Raw genomic sequence first — 20,553 nt, forward strand, 5'->3', positions numbered from 1 at the left:
CTATTTGTCGTGCCTGTCTCTGATCCACTAAGACACCCTGATGGCTTTAATTCGTTTAGGTCACACAAGTGCATATGGGAAGTTTCAGAGGCCTTGTTTAGAATGTAATGTGGCAAGACGAACACATGGTGCTTCTATGTGTAATGGGCTAAAACACAATGTGGAATGCACAAGAAATATGAGTGTGGTTGAGGACATGAATATCGCCGCTGCACTATGGGGGGGATTACGCAGTGTGATAAAACCACACCGGGGGTGAACAGGCAAGGCAGTGTGTAGGACACAACTAGAAGAAACTACTTTGTAATCAAATGTAATTTACACAGTTTAGAGCGTTCATGGAACCCGACAAAGCTGACAGCGGGGAAATTGTTTCCATGTTCCAGGAACAAACAATTCCACTTTTGAGCGATTATTGTCTTTGAAGCGTCTTGAACCTTTTTTTTAAACAGCAAATGAAGGGAGGGCCATATTTTTTAACAATGCCACGAGGCACATAAAACGTCTGCAGAAATTATTCCTTTAATGTAAAAGCGGGATTTATGTTTTTGGTGTGGAAAAACAGATCTGGAGTTGTAAACATGTTGCAGATGTTGCCAACATGGCTACACGGCATCACCACAAATGGTCACCATGAGCAACTAACAAAGGCGAACTGGGAAAATGACGAGACCTGCTGTCCTTGTACGTTTACAATGCATCTAGAAAACTGCACATTCAGACGGGCAGGTTGTTCTTTACATTGTTCATGACTATTTAAAGGAGTTATGAAAGCACAACATGCCCTACATAACCATGTGCAATCCAAATATATAGATTTTGCAGTACAAGTTCCAAACAAGTGAAATGTATCACTTGTAGTGACGAATAGGAAAACATGCAGACATTCAGTAAGGCATGCAGTGCTGTACTATTCTGCACTTCTGCACCTCACTCTGTCCCTTTGTTGTCAAACTGTCTTTACTCCATTGTACCTACAGAGGGAGACAAAGCACCAGATAAAGTCTCAGTTCAGCTCAGACGTCTCTGCTTTGAGTAAAGCGTGTCCCTTTCACACCAGCATTTAGTCTTTCACTTAGAATAGCAGCTATTATATCACAGCAGACACTAGCAATTCATTATCAATACACTAATACTGGTTTCATCATCACATTGCATTATTATCATTTAGTTTTTAAAGAATAATGCATATTTAATGAGACAGTAAACCAGAAGAAATTCCTCCTTTCTGATTTCTTTCTTTTATTTTCCACTTGTTTCAGATTGTGTACACATATTTAGTCTTGATCCTGAGGCCACTTTGACGTCACCGTGTGTCAGCATTTCATAAGCACAAGTGTATGAAGTGAGTCATTTTTTGAGATCCTCAAGGGGGCTCTTTAGTCCTCTGTTTCAAAGTACAGGAGGCGAAGCTGTACAGCAGCCCGTCGTTCCCTCCACCCGTCAGAGGTTCCACCATCTTGGTTCCTACCATCGAAATTTCAAAATGTAACCGTCACGTTTGTTGACGTGAACACAGGACACGTACAATCTCTGTGCTCAGAGAACCTGAAAACAGAGATAATTGTTTTCACTGTTGCTTTTCATCAATCTGTAAATCTAGATTTAGACTAGAGAAATAAAAAAATAAAACTTCTACACTTTATTCCACCAACAACCTAAGCTGCTAGGAATTAAGGCACTCCGATCACTCGTGTGAAAAGGGCAACGTGTTTACTTCCCTACGGACAGAATTCTCGTTTGCAGTGCTGTAAATATCTTTATGTACAGACGAGCCAGATGTTAGATGAGATTCAAAAGCCATCAGATCTGCTTCGATGTCCACAACAACAACAACAACAACACACTGAATCCTGTCACACAGCAGCGCATGTTGCAAAATGACATTTGTATATAATGCCTCTTAGTAAGAATTACTTATGTGATCATTCAGAGTCAGGCATGCAAAAATAAATTCTAAATAATTTGCACAATTTAAGGTTTTGGTTGAAGAGTGTGTGGTGGTCATCATGCCGATGATTCCCCCCCCCCCCCCGTTTAATCCTGGTTTCAAATCCCATCTGCTGCATTCTGATATCTGAGTTGGTCGGATCAGGACATCAAAACAAAAGTGAAGCCGCTCCACATCCTCCTGCTTAAGGTCAGCAAACCCTTACAATCCTCTTAGTTATTCTTTACTTTAATATGCTTTTTATTTTTGCCAATTTTCAATCATGCAATATTTGAAGAAAAAGGTGTTAGAAACCGGCTGGGAGCTGCTATTTCCCTGCTTTCTAACCATTCTAGATAAGATGAAATACATAGGAAGTACATATTATTTTCCAAAGAAAACTTGGTGAATTGTAAAATTAATTGTATTTGTTCATTTACATCGCCACAGATTGTTATCCCGCTGCAGCTGGTTTGATCCAGTACGACTTGATTTGATCTGTTAGTAATTCGTACGTGAAGAATTATTGCACTGGGGCGTTGGGAATCAAACATGTGTTACACTTCTGTAAGTTTCTATTCCCCTGGAAATACTTGGCCCTTAATGGGTTGGGCCTTACAGTCGAAACACACTTAAAATCGCTCCCACTCTCTTTCTTTCACACACAAATTGATATAACCACAACCTCTTAACCGGTTTTAGCAGGCTCTAATAGCTCAAATCAGAGAAAGTCAAGAAAAAAACTAACTTTGGTAAGATTCGCATCATGTTCGTGCTGACCTTGGTGATTGAGTTTGCTCACAATCACACGGGTCAAGGCCGGAGTCAGGCTCATGGATCATTTAGATTAATGGCTGTTTCCTGCCTGCTCAAATGCACATGCCACATTGTAGGAAACGGTCAAATGCAACCATATTGTTACAGGAAATAATGCCGCAGGGGAAAAGGGTAGAAAGAAGGTGTTCATGGTGAGAAAGAAAGAATTAATAAATATAATAAAGTAAGACGTATAGAGAAAGGGAAGAAAGAAGAAGGAGGGAAGAGGGAGAGAAAGATCTACAGCAAGAAACAGAGAGCCAGAAGAAAGAGGTGGTGACATAGGCAGAGGGAGAGAGCTCTGCTAATTTTGTGGCTGGATGTGTCACCAGCACCCTGTTGGGACGACAGATGTGCAGATGATGTCATGTAGAAAGGGGATAGGGCGAGAGGGTGGAGCGATCGGAGCGCAGGAGGACAGTGGACAGGCGGAGCCTCTATGTGAGACAGGGAAGGGGGAGAGAGAGGGAGCACAGGACTGTGGCAATCCTTCATTGCCCTGCAGTCACGCAATAATTCTGTTTTCCTAAGATGTAACTCAGTATAGTTTAGAAAGTGTGAGTACTTTCCAAAAAGAGCTACTTGTGCTTCTTGACGGCCCTCGCTGTTAGTAAGTGGTCGCGTGAATGTGGACTTATCAATCGAGAGAGAAAGAGACAGAGGCAACAAATGTGCTGAACTGGGGTTTTAGTTGCAGGACCTCTCACAAAGCGCAGCCTCTCCAAACCACACAGGCTATTGGAGCTATAATTTACTTAGTGCAGTCATTGCTGAAGTTTACCCTCCCATCCCCTGACCGGCCGCAGCATAAGAACCAGATTGTTCTCGTGGTCTGCAGTGACAATGGCTGTTTGTGGTAATCTAAAATCAACGAGAGTGAGGAAGAGAAAGGGATTGAAGAAGGGAGAAAGTCGAGCTATACGATCCAGTCATTTGTACAGTTCACTGCTAAAGATATAGTGAGGGTTGAGCTCAGTCGGGGGTCAGGGTGACCGCAGAGTCCTGCCAGGATTGCCTCAAGGACACCATTTTCCTATCAGTCTGCCCCGTGTCTTGTGCTTTAACCCATGCAGCCCTCTAGCAGACCAACTTTAGCTTGCTTGCGTTTGAGCCACAAGCTTCCCAGCCTCCTCTGCCCCCAATCTGCACCTTTTCAGGCCAATTGTGCTGGCACGGCAGTGGGAGAAATGAATTAAGCGGTCGGATGTTGCCTAATGATCGTACTACACAAATGCAGCCATTCCTGGCATTGTTATGTGTTCGAGTGAGACTGAGAGGGATTGTGCTCTTTGGTCCAGCGCAGGAAAGCAGCTAATAAGTGAGACAACCTGTGGGAACCGGCCCAAACCGAAAGAGGACTGAGGCAGTTCTTTCCCCCTCTGTGTTTCTGTTAGCTTTACTTTTTGAAGCCTGCTTTTTAAACGTTATTGATGTGTAATGAACAGTCCAGTCATTGATTCAATCATGGCTGAACACGTGGCAGCTCTGTATTTAAAGCAAACCTTAAACAACCATATGAATAATGTGAAATATGTAGCACCTCCTTGTTTAAAATGAGGATCATGTCATCACTTCATAAAATACAACATAAACTCCTGAAGCGTGGCCCTGCACATATCACAGCTCACTCACACAATGTGAACACAATGCAGCTTTTCAAGCAGATAACACACTGATAACTGTGCAGGCCTAGAGTTACAGACGGCAGCTGCAGACCTCTGTTGTCCTTCTCTCTCATGGGGAAGTGGTGCTGACCCAAGCTTGAGGACACCCTAAGCCCTCTGGGTAATCATTGACCTGTTACCTGTGGCAACCAAGCCACAACATACTGTACTGCCAGAGGACTGCTGATAATAAAGTGATAACGCAGGTGCACAGACACATTCAGACATGCATGTGTGCTCACACTATGAAGATGAAATTAGATATGAGCTACACTCAACTATTAGGAACACATGCTCTTCTCAGTAAGCCCCGTGAAAAGCTATTAATCTATCCTCATTTTCATTATTTCCCCAAGCAGGAGGTTACTGTAAAAACATGCATGCTCAGCCATCCCACCCTAACAAAACTTTAATAAACTAAACTGAGTGCACACCAATCACAAAGAGATGAGATGCACAACAACGATCCAGCGTATCGGATCAGTGCGCCCCTTGATAAGATAAGATACCTTATACATTATATTCTCTATTTGGTGTACGTGCCACATTTAGCTGCTTAAAAGTTTATTGAACTCAGATTACTTATCTACAATCAGATTTTGCTCAGAGTGACCAAGAAGTAACGTAAAATGGTGAAGGGGAAAAGGTCACGTTCAGCTCTCCGGGTCCGGGTGAATCGATCACATCTGGAGTCTTCTCATGGTGCGATGTGGGGTGTGGCACTGCACTGCAGCATGTTAGAGGGGGAGTAGGCTGGGGTACCATCCAAGGAGAGGAAAGGAGAAGCAAGAGGAGGGTACAGGCGGTGGGGGAGAGACAGCAGTTTGGACCTCGACAAAGCCTCCTCCCACTTTTTTTCCACACCTCCTCGGAACTTGTTCTTTCGTCCTCTCCTCTCTCCAGCCGCCATGCTTTGGGTGCTCCATGCAGAATGGTCTGTGTCTGAGAGCAGTGGCCTGAAATAAAAGTAAGAGGGGCCCTGGTCGGCGGAGAATGCTAGCTTTGTCTCAGCTGCCATACACACTGTCTGGAGACATGGCAGGGAAAGAGCTCAAAGAGAGTGTCCTGGCCACTTCCACACCATTCAATGCCCTTTTCTCCTCACCTCCTCGGCCATGTTTCAAGTTATGCTCATTCAAATTATAGAAGAAATCTTGTTTAAGCAGGTTAATAGTGGAGTCAATACTCTTTTCTTAATTGGTGTAATTGAGTGTACACATTGTATTAAATAAAAGATTGATGAGTATTGAGTGCAGGAGTCCATTTAGGTGTAAGTTTTTGGTTTAGCTTAATACCATATCTACAGTACATCCATTAGTGGTACAATCATCTCTTAATATCACACTTGAAGTCATTTATATTTGCAATGTTTTGATTTTCCAATGTATTTGACAGCTGCTGCTCGGGAACGTCTCAATGGGGATATTCATTTCTGTAAAAACCACTTGAGTAACTGGAACCATGCAAAATTATTTATTTCATATTATCTCTTCTTCAGCATATTAATGCACCTTAAAAAAAGTATATCTTTAATATAGAAGAAATGAAACAGTCACAGGAGAAGAAAGGCAAGCTTTATTAATGCTTTGTTACGTAAGAAATTAAATATAAAAAAAGAACAAAAATATATTTACAGATCAAATCTATACATTTTAAGGCCTCCCAACGCGACAGGTGTTACATCAGCAAACATCTGTACGTTGCATGATGTGTGATATATTCTTATATAATAACATGTTCCAATAACAAGCTTGTCTGTTTGGAATAAATACAGACAGCTGCATAAACGAAAGTCATTATTAACTATTATGTATGTAAGAAAATAAATCTAAATGCTTTAACACTGTTATTTCTTCTCTATTAAAGCTTTGACAAATAGTACTCTAATTAATTACATACTATATATATAAATGTCATTATTTTTTGCTTAGTATTAGCTGAAAGGAATAATCAGAGAATTAGTCATTGATAATAAAAGTGCACACACAGCTTTCATTTATAAAGGAATCTTTCTAACCAGTGGACCACCCAGTATTTAATACTTGTTAACACTCAGCTTTATTTTACTTTTAAACAAAAAATACAGTGTTTGTCTTGAGTCACAGCAGGTGAATCTCCATCAATATAAACTTGTTTCACCTTCTAATCCCTGTAAGCTATCGCCTACATGCTCAGCCCATATGCAGTCGAGCTGTAGGAGCACACAGACACACACACACACACACACACTCACACACACACACACACACTCCTAATCCTATAGTATCTTTCTGTGCTGATGGATATAGGCGTACTGTACACAGATCAAGGTCACTGAGTGCACAAGATAAATAAGATTTACGACCACTCAACACACTCACCTCTGTTGTGCAGGTTCAGAAGGAGACTAGTGCTTCAACTCGTGCAGAAACAGTTTTATCACCATTGCCTTTTTTTAGTACGTTATTAATTTTGAGTTAAGTATTTCTGTTTCGTTCACAGATGATAGTAAAAATATATATTTTAAATAAATGTTTTATGTAAAACATTTTCTTCAAAACTATGGTAAGGGACAATTATGTTTTCTTTTTTTAATGGACTGAACTAAAATTCACAATAGGGGATTTTAATTAATTTGTTAGTTTAATAATTTACTTTTAGCTGTGAAGGAGTGTGTTCTTAAACATTCCAGGGAGTCCATATTAAAAGTTATTTTTATACATGATTTTAAAGAGTATTATCTCCAGTATATGGATACATCTGAAAACTGATTTACTTTAATTTCTGTCTCTCTTAAATAGTCACTCTGCAACAGACACCTGCAGACATGCATAGATGCAGCATACATGGATTGTAACATTTTATTTTCTCTCTTTATCAGTTATTGTTTGACGTCTTTGTTCTACTGAATATATATCTATATGTGTGTGTTTTAAAAACATTTTTAGAGAGACACCTATTAAAAAAAGAAAAGAACATGCAGCAGGAGAATACCCTGCTGATATTATCATTCATTTACAGACAGAATAATCTATTTTTAAAAGAAATTAAAATATTGCCAAGTTCAAGTCTAGTGTGAATTGTTGTCAATTTAAATTAACACTCAAATAAACAGGCAAAATAAATTAAATGTACAACTTGCCGGGTTTTGATGTTGGGGATATTTTTCAGATTGGTCCTTTAGCTCCGCATGTCCACAGCTGATTAATCAATACAATGTCTGTGAGGCAAATAGGCTAACACGTCTGGACTTGTCTTCAAGTCACCTGTGGTGTCTCTCTGGATAACTACACCTTCATTAACTTATAGAAGCTCATTAACGCAGGAAAACAGGTGTGAGAAATGCAGCTTTAAATCACCCTTGACTGTGTTTTGTTAGCGAGCATTACAATTAAAATAATGATGTGTAGAGCTAAACCTGTATCTGTATATGTACCTGCATGAGAGATTCATTTAGCTATGTTTTAATGTTATCAGTGCTCTTTTAGCTTTCTCGCAGGGTGGTACAGCCACATTTAAACTATTAAGTATTACTTGGTTATTGTTAATTTTCTTCAACACGACGACTGTTGGCTTTTTATAAATACATATTTTAATACGAATAAGACTTTAGTTAAAGCATGTGGTAAGCTTGTAGGTGGGAGATCATTTGCAAACGAAAAAACGGCACTTTGTTTCTTAAATAATCCAAAATAGAGTTGAAGTCCGCACGCGACGTTAACATAGTGAGTTTGCAGTGACCTTGTGGTACTTCATTTAATTTTTAATGTCATAAAACAGCAGTGTAGGCCATTATTCCTTTAACAGTGCGATGTGATAATGAAGTGCACTTTCTACTTTCGCAGCGGTAGTTCTGGCTTTTTTTTCAGCCCAAAAGTAAAGAAAATGACACACTGCAAATGTTTTTTTCATAATGCTGACATCAGGTGAATCCACCAAAGCAAATAGTGCTTTTTAGATCTGCGGAGGGGGCAGAAGAGAGGGGGGGGAGTGAGGCAACCCTTAATAATCATCTCAACTGAGCCTAGTTTTTGCAGATATTTTAATGTGATGTGCTTTTTCTTTCTTTCCCCTTTAAGAGACATTAAATACGCAGCCCTATAGTTCAGACGGTTGCACACCGGGCTGGTTGTATAACGGAGCTTCACCTCAGCTGAACTTGATGCATCTGGTTCAACGGCGACGAAGGACGCGCGGCGCAGTCTGCAGCCTGTGTGCACCCATTGAACCGAGCTGGATGGCTGCGGAGACACACGCAGAAAGGGGGGGGAAACAAAACTCTTCCGTGGCCCAGTAGCCGCTCACGGAAACCGTCTGTATGTGCTATACAAAATGACGTCTTTTTCTACTTCTCAGTTTACAAATATCGCTTTGTGCTTTTTAAAATGTTCGGCTCTTTTTGGGACCAGAGACATAATAGAAGACGAGACACCGTACAGAAGATATAAAGCCCGCGGACTTGGACACCCCGGAGGAAGAGACCATCCAACTTGAAATCGAGACCAGTTGGTTCGTAGTCTTATATTTACACATTTCTCTTTGTAAGTATTTTTTTTGAGGTTTGCATTTGCGTAAAGTGCGTAAAAATGACAACAAAGATCGACCTTTCGAGCGTGTAGCGATATATTTCCACCAGACCTAGTCAGTCAATTCTGACACTGTTATGACTGAACCGATCCACAGGCATTGGGGGTAAATTTCCAAGGTGTTAAAAACAAGCGCTTTCGGAATAACAGTTTTAACAGTTTAACACAATCGTCTGTAAATGTGCGAACAAGTCTCAAACATGGTCGCCAGACTGTTAACTCTCCCTTGCAATACAAGAAAATAGGTCGCCTTTTCGTGCCCTAGTTTCCCTTCGCAGACCGACATAATCTTTCTCTTTGTTGTCCCCGATGCAAACAGAGATATGCAGCCGGGCAGATCTCGTCAATACAGCGGAAACACCACCGCTCTCTAAGTGAGCACTTTACAGGATTTCAGTAAAAATGTGCATTTAATTAGAAAAGCGGCGTCTCCCGATCTGTTCACCCTGAGATAATCAGTGTATGTAAGACATGATAACATATGGTGGAGCTGTGCGGTTTCCCCTGATGTGTCACTGTGGTTTCCCTCTGAAGTTTTTGTTGAAATTAATTCATTGAAATCTGAGAGGAGCTAAGTCAGCAGAAGCTGGATGTATTTTTAATGGTGAAAAGGCCTGTGTGGGCTCCATGACTGTTTCTCAGGTGTACAGTGCAGCTTCTTTGAAAGACTAAAATATGAGACTAAAAAGAAAGAATACTTAAATCCTTAGAGGAATAAAAGCATGTATGTGATTATATTTATTTGGCACTATATGAGTGATTGAATAGTCCTAACAGGAGCTGCACAATAATCAGGTACGGCATGTAGATTTTTCGCATTACAGAACAAAACAAATAAGTAGATTTTAGTTCATTTTGTAGCTTAAATATTTTTCTTCTTGTGGCTATAGATTATTCATTACTAAAGTAGCACATTCTCCTAAAAAAATCATCGTCGGCCATCATCTTTCTCCGAGCAACTAAAGCAAAAATGCAACAGTTTAATGTTACAAAGATTATTACTTTGCAATGAATCACATTGTTGTTTACACAGAGTGAAAATGCAGGATTTAAATTGCGAGTGTGCTGCTTTACTACACATTTCAACATGTCCCCATGTTATTTATGAGATTCAGAAATTGTCTCTTTTTAGTTTAGCTGTCTCAGATCATGCCACAGATATCGTTTATGCCAAAGATAACTTCTACTTACAGCACCTTCACTCAGCAAGTCAAACGTTTAAACGTGGCACACGTGTGTGTGTGTGTGTATGTGTGTGTGTGTGTGTGTTTGCTCTCAAAGCTTCATCTGCAGACTGGCCTGGCTGGCTGGGTGAAATTCTGCTCATACTCGAGTGTCAGTCCAAATTACAACGCAGCAGTGTTTCCTAAGAAAATATCTCTGTTGGCTGACAGAAACATATTGTTGTGCTACTACCACATTCTCTCCCCCTCCATGTCTCTTTCACTGAAAAGAGGAACAGAGCAGCCAGAAACCAAAATATGAAAACGGTCCGAATGACCTTTCGGCCGCAGCCGTTCCTTCGCAAACACACACTTTTATTAATACCCTCATTTAACATGTTTATAAAGTGCTGTCACCTCTATAAACAGGAAAAAGCCATTGTGCTTTCGCGAAAATGGAGCAGAAACACAGGTGGCCCTCGAACAATGGACTCGTGCTCATTTCTCCACCGTGAGTCATTGGGACAGGAGAAAGCACATGGCTGCAGAGTAAAAATTGCCGTGATTAACGTCGGATTTACCCTGCCACCCTGTAGCTCAGAGTCCTGTTGTGGGCCATACTGGCAGTGGCCAATATGGAGAGGAGAAGAGGCTGGGATTCACCCAAATCTTCTCTCATTTGCTTTCAGAGCAGCTTCAACCTCCCTCCCACTCTACCTCCTGCTCTCTCATATCTCACACAATTGATTGAAACCCTAAGCGGGAAGATCAGGCAGAACGCAATCCAGCCTTTCTATGAATAGTTGATTGGATTTGATGGTGATGTGGTGTGTTGTTTCTTTAAGGGCATATCAGGTCAGAGGGGGGGGGGGGGTTGGCTGGGCGGGGGGGATTTTCTGTGTGCACTCCAACTGATACTGCAATGTGGCGCGTTGTGCTGTCCCATCCTGTCCTGAGCTGTGTTGTGTTGCAGAGACTTCTGCCACTCCCTTATCAGGTCATCTGCTGCTCTGAGAATGTGTGCACGCCGTGCTTTAGTTTCTGCCTGTGAAGGGACTTAAAAGGTGGTTTCCTGATCCTTTTTTGTAAATACACATTTATTTGATTGTGTGTGTCTGAGCCACCTTGTCATGTTCTCAGATGCACAGATGGTGTACTAACAGTAGGAGCAGTGGGCGTCTGTCACCAATTATTCCGTCTTTATTTTTTGGTATTAATAATGCCGCGAGCCATGAGCTGACAGTATAGTGTGTAGCTAGTGTTTTGTGTGTGTGCATGTTTGTTGTATGCCTTTGCTGTCCCCACCAAACACTTTACGTTTTGAATTTCTGCGCATCTCAGTGCAGGGCATTTAAGTGCTTGACCTAATTTCTCTGGCAGCGAAGAATCCACTAGTGAAGGCTGTCCTCTGTGTGTTTGAGTGTGTGGGTATGTGCGCACGCGCGTGTTGCTCTGGGTGTTTCCTCCTTGCTTTTCTAACAGGAAGCTGATGTGGAGTTCAACTGAGGACAAGGAAAAGGCCTTTTCTTTCCACTGTGAATCATTTGAGAGAGAGAGAGAGAGAGAGAGAGAGAGAAAAAAATGAAAAAAAGAGACTGGAGAGAAAGAAAAAAGAGACCGGGCCGCTGCATTGATTCAACTCTGCAATCTGGCCTGCTTCTCTGTCTCTCTTCTTCCCTCCCTCTCTTTTATTCTGTATATCTTGTCTATTTCAGCAGTTTTTTTGCCGCTCTTTTGTTTTATTTCTGGTTGTACTGATGTCAGATAGACAGCAGTGTTCTGGGGGGAATAGGCGGGTTTATGGAGAGTTCATGAGTCCTGTGAGAATATAGGGAGGGGGGAGACGGAGTAAAGGAGAGACGAAAAGCAAATGAAGCAGGGCTCTGTGGGGAGCAGTGCAGGTTCTTCCGGTTCAGTTTTAACATACCCACTGCAAAAAGAGGCCGCCCGTGTTATGTGTTCAGAAACCATCTACACAATAGGTACCGCTGGCTTTATTAAGGCCAGTGTTGAGAAGGATTCTAAATCCCTTTTGTATTCCTTAAAGCTGTGATAATATGGAAAGAACAAAATCTAAAAATAACTAATAAACCCTTCTGGGTGATTGTTAAATTGCTAAAATATTTAAGTAGATTTCCTGACACAGCCTCAATACCAAAGAACAAGGATGAATTAAAGCTGATATCTATTTATGGACGTAAACGCTGCATTGAGTTATTTGGTTTGAAGGTCACTGAGTTGGAATTTGTTCTCAGACATATTTCATGTTGGATGACACTTGTTCCAAAGAAATCAAATGCACACCAAGGAAAATGCTAGAAATGTTGAAACAGCATGACCTGAACCCTAATTGTAGATAATCTCATTTTATATAATATTGCAATAAAAGGGGATTTTAAAGAATGAAATAACTAAAACTACCTACTCAGCCTCTTTCATGTATTTTCAAATCTTTAACTGTTTGAGTTGCACGTCTGCAAGATTGAACTAGAACGTGGTGGGACACACTGCTGCAGCATTTATTTGTTTTGTATACATAAAGGATCGTATCAATGTAGCACGAGGGCCGATTAACTCGGAGAACATGTCCACTTAAGCTTCCAGGCATTTCTTTTAATGCCCAGGTGCCATTGAGCCTGACACAGACCTCCAGTAGCGTCACAGCCGAAGTTTAACTGACTTTGTGCTTCGACCTTCTCAAAGAGCAGAAAATAAACCTGTGAAGTGTTTTATTATTGAACAGTCTGAATTGACCCATTTTAGTGTTGAATAGCTGCTCGTGTTTCCACAATCTGCATCTAAGTTGTGTCAAAAAACAATTCTCTAACTTGTCTGTTTCTTTTCACATACATCTCCTTTATTATATTATAATTAAAAAAAATATATATTTATATATATTATATATATATTGTAATATTTATATAATAAATATATATATATATATATATATTATTATTATTATTATAAGAAAACATAGAATAATAGTAGCTTTTACCTTGATTTTGCTCATCAGTGTTAAAAAGTGTCTTGATACTTTGTACTTAAAAAAATATAAATCATTATATAAACATTATCATTATGATTAATGAGTTATGTAATTACAAACAAAATATGGTTGAAAAGAATGAATAAATACCAGCTAGTGCTCTGCCCAACAGCACTGACTTGTAACAACAGAACTGTTCCTGGATGTCCTGTGTTCGGCTTGTTCTAGCACACTGGGAGAACAACACGCCACACGGAGCACCACGCGTCCTAATCAATCACTGATCTCGATCATTTTTCACAGTGCAGGACAAATGGAGCGTGACGTTCCACACTCTTAATTTATCATTTTCTGTGTCTTGTGTTTTCAGTGCAGGGCAAGTGAGGACACAAGTGGACGTGGAACCACAAGACTTCAGATACTGCAATGCAGGTGAGCACATGGTCACGCTAACACACACAAATGTCCACTACTCGGAGTACATAAACATGAAGCAAATGCAAAAATATTATGTTGCTTACAATTTCAACTTAAGTCGTTATGGTCACAATCATACGGAGTAGGATAACATGCATTTCAGGATTAATGCTTGAAAGGCAAAAAGGTCAAAGCTACTGAATTATGTATGTGCCTTATGTCTCCAAAATGTTGCAGCGTTGCACTTTTTTTCTTTCTTTGTTTAATACATACAGATGTTACAGTTAATTAATTTAACCCTTTGGCTTGATGCTTCTCTCTCAGCCAAGATTAATGAATATAACCTGGTTATATAAAGTCTGAAGGATAAAGTGGAAATTGAAACTTGATCTAGAAAATGAGCATTTCTCTAATATCTCTACAGCTTCGCAGCAGAATGCACTCAAAATCAATTGCACACATCTATCCTCAACCCTTGTGAAGCTGTGAGTGACAACAAGACAGAAAATTAAATTATTAACTCTAAAACGGCCAATCTCTGTCTAATGTTTCGATACAGCCGAGTATATTTTTAACAGACCATAATAAGCAGAATCGGATACGAGCGATGAGCCGCAGTCCAGAAACACCGTCAGCACTCAGTGAAGGAGAACGATGCCTGGCTTTAGTTTTGGAGCGTCATAATGTGTGTATATTGTTAAGAGGATATGACCATAGTGGATTTTATGTGAGGAGACTCCCTGAGAAGAAATAAAGTAGTTATGTGATAATTTTTTAACTTTACTTTCTTCCATGAAGTCGATCCTAACTATGTGACATCTTTGAGTCCTCATAATTCAGACTGATTATGTTGTCGACATGGAATTATATGAACATGTGGTTTTGAGTGAACTGTGCAGTGAATGAGTAACGTTTTATTCAATTAAGACAGATTTGGTCATCTTCAAGCTTAAAAATTAAAGTTGAAGGAAAGATTGCTCGCTCTTTAAGGCGAATGTTGTGACAACAGCATCAAAGTAATGTGCATGGAATCAAGAGCATTCTTAACAAAATTACTTGTAACTTGTAACATGTATACGCGTGGAGTCCTGGTTGTTGTAATTCACATTGACTACCAGATGGGAGGAGTTTACTGGTGCAGTATAATTCCAGTAGTATAACGTCAATATCAGGCTCAGAGTTCATTTAAGCTGCTCGAATCCTGATGTTCCTCTCAATCTTATGTTTCGTCCTCAAGAACACATAACAGTGTCACATACAGTATTCTGTATGTATGAAGCCACAGTATTTAATGCTTGTATTGAATAATACTAAAACTGATATTCAATAACTTTAAGATGCTGTCTTTTTATGTCGCCACCATTACATGAAATGGAAATGTTAAAACATTTTGACTGCTGGAGAGTAAAGGAAGATTTTTTATTTGTTTTATTTTATTTTGGTAGCTCAGCCCGCCTAAACCTGTGTCATTTTCCTGTGTAGTTCAGGGTTTAGATTTTACACTCAGTGCAGATGGCAGAATAAATTGAAAGCAAAATGGTCAAACAGTTTACACTTTCTGAGACCAGGCAGGTAAATTAAAAAGTTATCTCAAGGTCAAAGTGGGCTGTGTTTCACATGCATGATTCGGGAGACATGGAAAGTGGGATGGATCCACATGGAGATGTGGAAGTGGCCAATAAAGGGAGGAGACAATTCCCTGACTCCATCTACATACATAGCCAGCCAGATCCTCTGTCCAGGGATGTGGTGAGGGGCCAGAGTGTGTCGCCGGTTGGCGTTCTACACTCGCTCTATCCATTGAACTGAAGATGGAACACAAAGGAAAGGAGACATCCACACATTGATTTGAGACAGCAAAACTCAGAAACAAGGTTGTCTCTGAATGGGACCATGCAGAAGGAAAAACATATTGTTGCACAGCAGGGCTATCTCTTTGGCTGTGGGTAACTTGGGCAGAGGAATAAAATCAGCAGTTTTGGGAAAACGGTCTACAACTCTAAGAATCACTGTGTTACCAGAGGGAGGCAGACAGCTGACAAAGTCCAACAAGTTGTGAGGAACAGGCAGCATTTGGAGGAGCCTGGTGGGAGTCCTTGTGCTGAGAGCAGACCATGCATGCGGCAATAAACCCTTAGCTGTTCCATCGAGGGCCACACGAAACGTTTGCGAGGAGAGCCAGTGGGCGTCCAACCCCAGGAAGACAGGCCAGACGAGAGGAGTGTTCCCACTGGGGTACCTGCGAGTAGGACAAAAAGGCGAATAGCAGGACAACCACTGGGAGCTAGATATTCTTTTGTTTGATTCCCCAGGAGACCACTCCAATGATGGAGGTAAGGAAGATCTCCACTGACTTAGCAAAAGTGTCCTCGGACTGGATCTGGTGGGACTGAGCATCTGGTTTCACATTCGTATAACCTGGTCGGTAGGAAAGTTGAGGAGAGGATGGGAGCTATGGTGAAACAACACTTTAACTATGTAAAAGCCTCCACCACTGTCACACAACTGTAATTCTGGAAGCAATTGAACAGTTTGCAAGAGGATGGGCCGGGCCAGTCTGTAACTGCCTTGACCTTGGTGGAGTCAACCGGGATGCTGCCAGCAGTGACAATGAACAGCTGGTTTACTCAGCAGTCTTTGAAAGACACACTGCACATGTTCCTGCTAGGTCTTGGAAAAAGATCAGTGTGTCATCCAAATATATAAATACAACTTGTTTAGTATGTAACGAAGCAGGTTATTTACTACGGCTTGGAAAACTGCAGGAGCATTGGTCAAACCAAAAGTCATCACCAGATATTAATAGTGGTCGCTTGGTCTGTTAAAGGCAGTCTCCCACTCACCCCCCTTCCTAATGTGTACCAGGTGATAAGCATTCCTGAGGTCCAAAAAACAGTAGTCCCCTGTGGCAATTTGAAAAATTAGGAAATGAGTGATGGAGATGGAAGGGGAGGGATTTGTCCTTTTTGTCAGAGATCTGGAAAACAGATGCAGAGGAATCACCAGGAGTAGAAGGTGGGACAGATCAGACACTAAATAAAACTCCAGAAGATCAATCAATGTGTGGATGTCTGACAAGCCATGGAAACCCCAAAATGACAGGAGGTTGAGGTGCATCTATCAGGTGAAAGGTGAATGTTTCATGATGATTACCTGACATGGCCAGGTGGATGTGGACAGTTTTGTGAGTCACAGAGCAGAGGAAGTGTCCATTGAGGCTAGCTTCCATGGGCTTGATTAGGGGCTCCCAGCCAATGCCCAGCTGAGTGGCAAGCATGCTACTATTACTGTTTAGGCCTGCCTTTTACAGGGCAGGAGGAGACTAAATGGCTGGTCCAGCAGCAGTAAAGGCACCTGTTGGTCTTGGGGCTCTGCTGTCCCTCCTTAGAGGAGAGCCAGGTCTGGCCCTGTTGCATTGGCTCAGGGGTGTCATTGGAGGGTGCTGTTGCTCGAGCTGGAAGATTTGTTGGTAAGGCCTTGCACAGGGATCTTGAGAATGGGCGTGGCTGGCGACTAGAACTTGCTCCCCCCTCTGCTACCGGAGACGACTGTCAATACAGATGGTGTGGTTGATGAGGGCGTCCAGGTCTAGGGGAAGCTCCTGGGCAGCGAGTTCATGTTTAATGAGATTTATATTATACATCATACAGAGAAGGAGCAATCCACTTTCTGCAGGAAAAGTTCTGAACTCAATGGAGTAGTCGGCCACCTGCCTTCCTCCTTGGCTGGTTTAACTTAACAGTCCCCAAGCTGCCTCTTTCCCTGGAGTCGAGTGGTCAAAAACCTTCTTGAGCTCTGTGGTGAACATCTTCTTTGAAGACCGTGTCGGTGCCTGTCTCACTGGACGGGTACCCAATCCCTGGCTCTGCCCGTGAGCTGGGTATTGAGGTAAGCTACACAGGATCATTGGAAAAGGAAAGCAAGAGGACTGTAGCTTGAAGATTAGGGAGCATTGCGTAAATTAAGACCAAGGTGCATCTGGATCTCTGGAGTAGCGTTAGAAGGGGAGTCTCAGGACTTACAGGCACGAGTAGGGTGAGCAGGAATGCCAGAGACGGAGGCTGGGCTTGGGCGGAGAGCTGCTGGATCTGCTCACGGATGGATTCTAGGATACGCTCTTGGCAGACAGAGATCACCTGGAGCCCTCCTAATGAATCTGAGAATTGGAGGTGACTGGTGCTACATGGCCTGATCGTACCCTAACGGCTCAGTAAAAGCAGGTTTGAACCCAAAAGACCCGGCCAGAAAAAGTAAAAAGTTTATGCAAGGTCAAAAACAGGCAGGGGAGATGAGGCAAACTTATTCAATATGGGATCAGGCTAGAGAGCAGGATTCCAAAAGGCAGTCAGAAAGTCATAACAGGCAAACCCAGGCAGGTGGAGAAAATGGCAGAAACACTAAGGCAGAAGCTTAGTAGACGATCTGGCTGGGAATGAATGTAAGTGGGCCAGTATACAGGTATGTTACTGGGCTGATGGGGGAACAAATGTGCAGGGAATATGATCTCAAAGTTACAGGAGAGTTTGTACAAGGCGGGAAAAAGGCAGACAAGTAAAATGTGGACTAGAATTTGGTTGACAATGTGACGCATAGAGGTTGTTTTATGCTGCATATTTACAATATTAAATTAATTGTCCAAAATGTAACATTTATTGATTAGGTGCATCCAGACAAGAGACATTATTATAAAAAGTAATTACAAAGGAAACAATTTTGGTAATTATGTGAGGAAGCTGCAAGTCATCAGACAATTTTAATTAATTTAGTTTCTAAACATTTATATACTGAAAAGATGGATAAAGTCATCAGATCCCTACTTTTTGAATAAAATCCTAATTTGATAGACGACCAGTTTAGTGGAGGTCCAGTAGGCACCGTGCCTCAGATCAGATGTTGTCCAGATGTCCTGGTGAGAGCCATCCTCAGGCTCCTACTAATCTACTGTTAGAAGAAATGGAACAAGAAAGCCCTCCATGACCTCCAAGAGCCTAATATGCTGTAAACCGTTAAAAAGAAAGTTGATTCTTTTAGTATCAGATGGAGATTTGTCCTTTACAGAACCAGCATCCTTGTGTCACATTTATAGTCAAGTGAGCACAGAACTGAGTCTCCGGCCCACACATGCATACTTAGACTTCCTAGTTCTGTAGATACAATTTGTATTTGCTGTCATATCTTATTTAAAGTAGGTTTGTTTGGCATTTTGATGGATATTCTCATCCCAAAGCCTCCCACAGTGCCTTTAACTGCATTCATCTTTAGCATTAGTGACTATGTTTACATGCAGAAGAATTTTGTTTTTGTAACCCAATTGTGGGTTGACTCATACAAATCTCATATCTCAGTTTGAATAGCTCATACTCTAATTATGAAAAACCTCAGTTGTCTGGCTTTCTTCCATTTCTTACTCACATTTAATTTATTTGACATTGACATAAAATCATATTATGGGTTAAGTATTCTTTAGGCAAGGCAAGTTTATTCATATAGCACATTTCAGCAACAAGGCAATGCAAAGCGCTCTACATAAAGAAACATTGAGACAAAAGAATCCCATTATACAGGATATTTAAATACAATTAAAAACAATCATTAAAGAGCCAATTACCTGTTACCTCTGGGATAATAGGCCTATTTTAACGATTAGCACGAGAGGGTAGCTGCTCTTTCATGTAGTTATTTAATTGTTATTTGGGATCATAACTACGTATTTCTCTGCCACTCCTACTTCACTTGGTCCCTCTTCATTTTTCTATTCTATACCTCATGGACAGAATCAACAAGTAGGATATGATATTATCCACAGGGACACACTGGGTATCCTTGCGAACGCCAAGGTGGATTAAGCAGTGTCTGATTATCAAGCACAACTGGTGTCATGCTTGATAACAGGAACAGTTCAGGGCCACTGGCGTCTAATGGCGTCCAATGGCGTCCAATTACAAGTATCACATACAAGGTAATTATGGGGTAAAGTCCAGAGCAGTGTAAATGTATTTGAGATTTAGTAAAGGCTGAATTACTACAGATGTGTAAGGTAACTTTATTTTGTTTGTGTGTGTCTATGTTCATGAAGGAGAAGTAATGAGAGTGGATGGTTGCTCTCCACCAGACAACCAGAATGAACTGTGCAATGGCTAAAAGAATCTGTCTCTCCCTCTCAGACTGGGGGGGGCCCTGTCTCCACAGAGCGCTCGGCCGCTGCTGCATTGTGGCCCGGGGCCTCATTTGAATGGGCCTTTAGTATTTTGTGTGAACAAGTCAGCGCCATTTGCATTTGTTCCAGTCACAAAGGTTTAACAGGTCAATAGGGACTCCCTGGCAGAAAACTAACACACTAGGGTACCTTTTTTTTCTCCCTCCCTCAAGTCTACTCCATCGCTGTGGTTGTCAGGAACCCGGCCGGCTTGTCCTGGTAGTATGTAACTCAAGCATGTGGTCTGTGTGTGTATACATGTGTGTGTGTATAAGTGTGTGTATGTGTTTTAGGACATGATTGGTGACAGCAGAGTGCAGGGTCAGAAAATAGGAGCAAATACTCTCCAGGCTGTACTGACAAAGGTTTAATTAACATACAACTTATAATAGTAGCTTGTTTGAGTGACAGAGGTGTGTGTGTGTGTGTGTGTGTGTGTGTGTGTGTGTGTGTGTGTGTGTGTGTGTGTGTGTGTGTGTGTGTGTGTGTGTGTGTGTGTGTGTGTGTGTGTGTGTGTGTGAAACCCATACACCCCATGCGCATTTGTGTCTGCAGACCTGCAGAATTGAATTTCCTGATCCTGGAGTATTTACACTTTCAATTTGTAGCACGGCGTTGAACAATACGTGAGGATATGTGGGTGCTAATTGCATCTCAGCAGCTTCATCGCAAGTGTGATGGCGGGATAAATTACCATCGTGCCTTTTAGTTTGTTACTCCTCTTCTCCTGTTTCGTATTTAGAAGTAAACTAAAAGGTTATTAGTATTTCTATTGAAAACTAATGGAAGCTGTAAACCTAAATATATCAAACTAGC

At 41.4% G+C, this 20,553-nt stretch overlaps 1 protein-coding gene across 1 annotated transcript in view; it reads left to right on the top strand.

Moving 5' to 3' along the window:
- Window positions 1-20,185, top strand: part of atxn10 (ataxin 10) — a 42,629-nt gene extending 22,444 nt beyond the window's left edge. The window contains exon 12 of the transcript XR_003834524.1: window positions 20,151-20,185. The gene's annotated coding sequence lies outside the window, so the exon portion shown is untranslated. The remainder of the gene's footprint in view (window positions 1-20,150) is intronic.
- Window positions 20,186-20,553: the final 368 nt, after the last annotated feature.

Source organism: Cottoperca gobio, chromosome 23 (genome assembly GCF_900634415.1).
Source record: "Cottoperca gobio chromosome 23, fCotGob3.1, whole genome shotgun sequence".
NCBI lineage: Eukaryota > Metazoa > Chordata > Actinopteri > Perciformes > Bovichtidae > Cottoperca > Cottoperca gobio.